The sequence below is a fragment of the Typopeltis vanoorti genome, chromosome 23 (genome assembly GCF_054136105.1).
Source record: "Typopeltis vanoorti isolate ZY-2024b chromosome 23, IOZ_Tvanoo_1.0, whole genome shotgun sequence".
Lineage (NCBI taxonomy): Eukaryota > Metazoa > Arthropoda > Arachnida > Uropygi > Thelyphonidae > Typopeltis > Typopeltis vanoorti.
Window position 1 is genome coordinate 63,115,638 of NC_143571.1, and position 6,607 is coordinate 63,122,244.

A 6,607-nucleotide genomic window follows, 5' to 3' on the forward strand; every position below is an offset into this window, starting at 1 on the left:
ACGTTTGCTAAGAGGTCGTTCTCACTCTGAGAATGAAGGCAGAATTTTGATTATAATAGCAAAACATAATCGACTTACCACAACAGGTCTGCTTGCAAGTCGACTCCATAGGATATCTTGACAAACTGTGGCAAGATGACTGCGATAAGTAGATCTATACACTCCAAAGCCTGTAGTCTGCGTCTCTATATCCACAGCTCATCGTAGAGCAGGTTTTCAGTGGTGTTGCATCCATAAAAATTGGACAAGACACCAATAAGAGTTGTTTCACTTTTTTCTCCGATTGTAAACAACAATTGATCTGGCGTGAAAGTGGTGCTGGTTACCGTCCTGAGAATATTCTTGAAAGGAATAAACACGGAGGTGCTGGGGTCATGGTATGCACAGTGGGTGTATGCTCATTATGCTTAATAGACTCACCGAGCTACAAATACTGCAAAAAAAAGGTACTATCACTGGTGATAGATATCGCAACGAAGTTCTTCATCTTCATCTTCGATTGTTCTGTGGTGCTGATATTAATCGAATCGAATCGAGTGGGTAGGATGCTCTCCAGATTTCAACCCCACAAAACACGTTTTGGATGGAATAGGGAAATGCATGCTGCTCGAAATTCCCACTCCAGAAAACAAACAAGACCTTATCCTTGCTCTGAAGGAGGAGTGAGTCTGTTTGCCTCATGAACTCCTGAATCACTTGGTGCTAAGCATGGTATGACGTTGTGAGAGCTGCATCGAAGTTCGGGGTGGACATATTTCATACCGAAATGTCTCTTCGCATAGTTTTCTTTGCGAAGCATAGAACATATCATATCACACATTGCTTGTGTGATATGATTTATTAGTATGCAGGCAAAAAATTTAAAGGAAAATGAGCCATAATCTGCAGCACTAATTGCTGTACTTTGTAAAATAACATGTTGGAATGTCACTCAAGACGATTATTGTATATATGTAAAATAGTTTTGAGATAAAAAAACATAGAGACCTCCAGGCAGTCAGGGACTCATCGAGGGAGGCCACATACTACATATACCAACTATTAAACTTATTGTTGAATTCATTCACACTACTTGCACATACCACATCCAATGGCAATCCATTCCAATCACTCAGCATCCTATGAGAGAAAAATCTAGCACATAACTCCTTCTTAGTGGAGTTCATTATCACCTTCCAAGGGTGCTCTCTTACTGTTTCCCCATCAGAAGCGTAGCTAGGGGAGGGGGGGGAGAGGTCCTCCCCAGGTGGCACTTTGAACCATTTTGGACTTTTGCAGTTAATTCTTCAATACAGTCTCCAGAACTAATTTCCAAATAGTGTAATACTACTGCGAATTTTCCTCACAATTATATGTAAATGTTGCTAGTTGTGAGACAAGTTTTTCTAAATTAAAATTGATTAAGAATTACCTACATTACTATGAAATAGACGTGGCCAATGTCATTGACGATTTTGCTAACAGCAAAGCAAGAATAATGACATTTTAGAATCTTGAAATTAAAGTTTTACTTCAGAAATAAGCATAGTGTTTTAATTTATTTCCCTATATGTCGTTTTGACTTATGTAGGAACTACAATTGAAATTACATTGTAATTAAGGAACTACATTATATAGTATTTTTGGTCTGTGTTGAGAGGGGCAGTAAACTCAGGGACATTCTTGGCGGTAAAAGCTCTAGCTACACCACTGTTCCCCACCCTCGATAAAATGAAAAATCCCATCAACTGAAATCCTGTATGATGCTTTCAGAAGTTTGTACACTTCGATCATATCATGCCCCTTTCTGCCATTTGCTAGTGTCCACAGTCTAAAAATTCTCAATCTGTCTTTCATAATCAGTATTCCACAATCGTGATATCATCTTTAACACTCTCCTTTGCACTTTTTCTATTGTATCAGAATCACCATGTAAACCAGGAGACCAGATATCTTGGATTCGAATCTAGTCGTCGACTAGAGGATCATTTTCTAATCCTTTTCTCGACCGATTCCCGAGTTAGTCAATCACTGGGACGAGCAAACGGGTTTTTTTTCTCCCGGAAACTCGGGTATTTCGTCCCGTAAATTCAAGAAAATCGGCCGTAAACCCCACACTATTTTCAGACATTAAAAATATCGTGTTAGGATTAGGAACCACGAGATGGCGGCACTTGTTAGCCGTCTTCTTCACTGCGTACCGATTAATTAGTGATAGCCTTCAGCCAGCTATCTCTGATTGGCTACCAGTGGAGATTGAACTGCCCACTCAGTCTCCAAAAGTTAGATAGGGCTAAAACGGCCTCGCCTACTTCCCTATATGGGAATAAAAGTCGTTAGCTGATTTTTTTTTGATTTCTTATTGGGCTTGTAAAAAGGCAAAATGACATCCTTATCTTTACATGTTAAAGTTCGCTTCAGCATTACAATTATATTTTGATTTGTATTTGTAGTCTTTGTTTTATGGCCCCTGAACTTCAACTTACTATCTACTGACACTCCGAAATCTAGCCTGATCAGTTTCTTATAAAAAAAATTCCCACACATCTAATACAACATTGGATATCTAATCACACCAATGTGCATGCCTTTGCATTTACTGACATCCATTTTCTCATGCCAATAATTCCAGCATGTTCAAATCATTCTGCAAGTACTACATATCAGCAGGATTCCTGATTGCCCTACCTATCTTTGCATAATCAGCAAATAGCTGTATCTCTCCTGTCAAATCCTTTCTGACAAGAGTGAACTAAGGACTGATCCATGTGGTACATAACTAGTTTTACTTTAAATCTTGCAACCCCCTGTATACTTTTTGATATATGCAACCATCCTCTTATCCACGCTAATATTTTATAATCGAAACCCTTATTCTCCAAATTATGCAAAAGTCTTCCATGTTGTATTCTGTCAAAAGCCTTAGCAAAATCCAAAAGTATCATGGTGTATCCATTCCACTTTTCTAGTTCAATGTTATCATTATTATGGAATGTGAGGAACTTGCCAGAATTATCTTCCCTTGGTAAATCTATGCTGTTCATTGCAAAGCAGACATTCACTGTGAACCCATTTCTGAATGTGATCCCTGACCATTTTTTTTAAATCTTCACCACCACTCCTGAGGTACTGACTGGGCAATGGTTGGATTCATCAGTCTTTGCACCACCTTTCTGCAATGGGATTATCTTACATTGTTTCCATTCCTGCAGTCTTTCCTGTTCTGAGACTGAAATTATACAGCCTGGTCAAAGGAATAGCCAAGTTTATCTGAACAGTCTTTTAGCACCTGTGCTAAATGACTGTTTTGATATGTATGACCTTTCAGAACTTTGTACGTTTCAATCATATCACCCTTTTTTCCTGCTTGCTAGTGTCTGCAGTCTACAAATTCTTAATCTGTCTTCATAATCAGTATTCCACAATTCTGATGAAATGGTAAATTCAACTGTCAGAAAAGGAAGTCTGCAATAAGCAATGTTTTATTTAATACTGAGGCTTTTAGATGAAGACATGTCATAGGTAAAAGAACCGAATAGGAAAAGACTGATTCCAACACACCTCTTTTGTCCATCGCATTTGAATTAAACAGTTTTCTAGAGAAATACGTTTCAGTCATTAATGTTGGTTAATAACTTTGAAAGTGTGGGAATATACTTTCATATCAGCAAGAGCAATTTGTAACATAATGATATTTATTATACATTTATAACAATTTTATAGTAAAGCTTTATGGTGTGATGGTGATATGATATTGATCATATAAATAAGTTGAATCTGACAGCAGAATCTGTTTCTTGAGTAAATTCAATATGAAACAATTTTTCATTTAGCAGCGTTTCCATAGAGTAGCTTTATCCTCACCAGTTCTCTACGATGTAAAAAGTTGCTTCTCCTGACATTCTTATGCCAAGTGGCAAAAGCTTTCCATATTCTATATTTCTTAAAGGTTTCCATCTGTACAATAAAAAAAAGTAAAGCGTTAGGTATAATGCACCACATTTCAATTAAAATGATACTTTATTTTCCCCAAAAATAATGTTACATTTCGTTAACACAAAATTAATCTGTGTAGCTCAGTGCAAGTGACATTTGCATCCGTAGCGCTAGGCCACCCAAAGAAAGATCTAAGTTCAAATCTTGACGCCGACTAGAGGAACATTTTCTAAGCCTTTCTTCAACTATTTCCCGAGTTACTCAGTCTGACATGACCAACAGTCTTTTTCTCCTGGCCACTTGGGTTTCTTGTTCTGAAGGCTCAAGAAAATCTACCTGAAAACCCACACTACTTCAGACAATAAATATGTAGTGTCAGTGTTAGTGACCATAAGATGGCGGCACTTGTTCGCCATGTCTTCACTGAATGCCACTTAAAATGGATGATAGTTTTTGGCCAGCTATCTTTGACTGGCTACCGGCCGAGATTGAACTGCTCATTCAGTCTCCAAAAGTTAGATAGGGCTAAAACGGCCTCGCTTACTCCCTATAAGGGAATAAAAGACGTTAGCTGATTTTTTTTCGATCTGCTCACACCCCCTCTCATACCACCTCAGTATTAGTAAGAACACATACTAAATAGTTTGGTTTAATTTTCGATATTTAACTGAAAATTCACAATGTAACATTATTGTTCTAATTTCTTGAAAGTAAATGAACTCGCCAATGGCAAGAAACAAGGGGCCAGCAAGACGAAGAAAAATTATTTTTAACAAAGGTTGGTCGATTGGTAAGGCCTCCACTACTAATGGCTCACACAAAATGTTAAATAAGTTTGAGCACGGTTAGTAGGTGGAAGGTGATCAATCGTTCGATGTTTGTTGGCACATTCCCCCTCGATGAGTCTTTGGACTCCTTGGAGGTGCCACAAAATAATAATAATAATAATAATAATAATAATAATAATAATAATAATAATAATAATAATAATAATAATAATAATAATAATAATAATAATAATATAATGTTATTAACTAATTCAACAGAGATCATTTTATTAATGTTGAATAAACAGAAATACATTTACAATACTAAATCAACACCTTTCACTAATATTTAATATTATTTAAACATAAATTATTATTTATTATTAAATTTTAATTAAATTTAATATTTTATTTAAATGTAAATATTATATTACGTGACACTACCAAGGTGTCCTTGGATTTATCGTCAGTCTCCTCTATTTAAACCTCATACACTACTACCATCGACACACATCGCCATCTACCGCCCACTCCAATAGTATTCTGTATCGGAAAATTGCGTGTATCCTGTTGACCGAATATTAGCGAATCCGCTCTCCAACGGAGAGCCTGCGGATTCAACCCCCCCCTAAGGGCACCTACCGATGTTTGTGGTTGTCCTACTAACAGTTTACCATTGTACTGCTGTAACCGGTGTCCTGGCGCAGTATGACTGTTGATATTTTTTCACTATAAAAATCAAATCAAACCGAATTTATTCACCGATTTGCCTGTATGAGGTATGAAAAACCAGAGAAACTCATGCTACCTTCGTATGAGATGTGAATAATTGAAAAAACAGTACAAAGAATCCTCTCGTCACGACGAGAATCAAACTTAGATCTTTTCCAGTCGAAGGGTGCAATGTTTAATTGTTCTTCCATTGCTCTAGGAGTAATTTAAATAATAAATAACTAGTATCAACATTAATTATTAAATATTAAATTTAATGTTAATGCAAGTTAATATAATTGGTTTAATATTAATTTAAAAAAATAATGTCCGTGCGGTTAGCCTAGTGGCTATATTTCCCAGGCATATGGCTTTGCAACCATATGCCTGGGAAAGTAGTGTCCTGGGTTCCATTCCTGTCGCCGATGTGAAGAACTTAAGGGTTTTTTCCTCCTGCAAGCAGACAAATCACTTATCCTTAAGACGGGAACGACTTATAAGGGCTTAAGATAACTCTGTAACAGGCTAGTAGACCTAACACATAGAAGGGAGCATGTTGGAGGTTTAATGGAATATTATCAGCACTGAGAAAGGATTAAAACCAATTTTAATACTTCCAATATTTCATCTCCGTCACAGAGACATCTTCAGGGATTACAAAAAAATTTTTGTAACAACACACACACAAAATAATACAATAGTGAGTGAAACTAAAGTCTAAAGTTTTTTCCCATGTAAAACTCAAGTTTTACATGGAAAATTTTGAAAAAAGAGCCATAGACTCTTCCCCTCTAAAACCTTCTATCTGGCTAAGATATGTAGACGATGTGTTCTCTATTTGGCCTTATGGCTCATACACATTAAACTCCTTCCTCAGTCACCTCAATAGTCTACATCCAAGAATCCAGTTTATGATGGAAAAGGAAAATAACAATAGTTTACTCTTCCTAGACATCTTAGTAATACGCCTTCCTTTCTCTGTATATAGAAAACCTACTCATACAGGAGATACATCCAAAAACTCTCCCACCACCAACCCTCTCAGCAATATGGCATTATTAAAACTCTTACCAATAGAGCCCACAATCTTTGTTCCAGTGAAACTGCCTTTTCAACCGAACTCAAACACATGCACAACACCTTCCTTTCCAATGAGTGACTACAGTGACTACAGAATTAAAAAAATAATCAAGTCCCTCCCCATTCCCTGACCA